Below are 1944 nucleotides of genomic sequence, written 5' to 3' on the forward strand. Positions count from 1 at the left end.
ACACACACACACACACACACACACACGGTACAATGTGTTGATTTTGATCTAAGCAGTCCATCTAGCTGATTAGATTTTTGGATAAACATAATGCGATTATGCTCAGGATGGGATTTGAGTAAAGATCTGTACATAGATTTCACCACCATTGTTTTGACTGCATGACTGTCGCGCAGCCAGTTTGAGGCTCTTGCTTGTGTTTTAGACGTTGGTGTGGGTTGGCTTAGTGGCCCTTCAACATTACTTTGAAGGATGAAAGGATATAATACCGCAAATAATAATTTGCATATGTCTTCCATAGAAAAGCAGACATTCAAGTACTTTGCTTTAATTTTCCTATTAGAGTTTAATTTTGTTTTCTTTCCCTAAAGATCATCTATTCTCACATTCATCCCAACGTTTTTGACTCTAGAACATTCTACAACAATGAATTCGGACTCTAGACCAGTGGTTCTCAGTGGGAGGTGGGCAAATTTCCCCCCGGGGGAATATTTTGCACTTTTGGTTGTCACAGCTTGGGGGAGGGCACTACTGGCATCTAGTGGGTAGAGGCCAGGGATGCTGCTCAGCGTCCTACAAGGCCCAGGACAGCCCCCACCACAGAGAATCATCCAGCCCCCAATGTCAGCAGTGCCAGGGGTGAGAGACTCTGCTTTAGGGGAATGCACTGTGATATTAATGAGATCAGCAAGACAGAGTTTTAAAAATGTCTATGGAAATATTCCTTATTTTTTAGCTAGTTCAACATGAAGCAACCTCTCTACTCAAATATGCTCTGGGCTGCAATAAAAGCTCCATTTTTGGACCTTGGAAACCCAAGTCTCAGATATAGTGAGGCCCAAATCACTTGCCACTTCTATTTTCCTTTCTTGCCAGAACGTTTTGGTGCAACAGAAGAGCAGGAGGCATACACCGTATGTTTTTCATTCATTTATGCTGAAATCATTGAAACGTTCTATTTTTTATGAGCCATTTGATGTCCAAAAAGCCTTTTGAATCACATTTATAACCCTTTAAAAATCTCATTCCTCTTAGAAACAGGAAGCCACTTTGTGAACAAAGTAAACACATTCAAACCTCGGAAGGTGGGAGCTGAGAGGCCGTGAGTCCCTTCGGGAGCCTCTGCCTGGGGCGAGATGCCTTCACTGCCCCTGAGGGAACCTCCTTGTGGCCAGGGCCCGTCACAGGCGCCAGCTCAGACGAGTCAGAAAGCAGAGGCCTCCATGGGCTGTAAACGGGCTGTCGCTCATGGGGTAGCCTTACATGGGCCAGCATCCATGGTCGGTGACCCCTTTGTGAATCCGTCGTGGTGTAGGAGAAGGATGCTCAACTGATTCTGGACGCTGTCTCTGCATTTCCTCAAGATGCTCACCATCTCTGGGCCTCTGTCTCCTCGCATATGCGTGGAAGGATTGGGCCAGGCAATCTCCAAAGGCCTTCTTAGTTCTTGTGAGCGAGGCCTCTCTACAGATCTCAGATGTTTGCTTCAGACACTGCAAATCCATAGCACGCTCAACGTCACTCTCCCATTCAGTGTCCACTGCAGACATCACTAATCGATAACGATAGCCTTTTCCACTGACCTCAGGTATGAACTCGAGAATCTCTTTTGACAGAGTTCTTCAGGCAGCCACTTCCAACTGTGGAGCATTGACACACATAGGAAAACAGACCAGTCCATCAACCTAGGACCAGGTAATCATAGAGGGTGTTATATCAATTCCTCTAGAGCAGGGGATTTAGTCATGAGCCAACTGTAAAAATAGTTAGAAAATAAAATACAAAGTAAAATGAAGGAAAACAAAACAACCAAATGAAATAAAATACAATGAAAATTAGAGCTGAGAGTCACTTGCTGTGTGACCTGAGGTAGGTGATTGACTTCTCTGAGTCTGTGGTTTCTCGACCTATCAAAAGGTATAAATAGGCCCACCTTCCCATTTT

The sequence above is a fragment of the Propithecus coquereli genome, unplaced genomic scaffold, assembly GCF_000956105.1.
Source record: "Propithecus coquereli isolate 6110/MARCELLA unplaced genomic scaffold, Pcoq_1.0 Scaffold81, whole genome shotgun sequence".
NCBI classification, from domain to species: domain Eukaryota; kingdom Metazoa; phylum Chordata; class Mammalia; order Primates; family Indriidae; genus Propithecus; species Propithecus coquereli.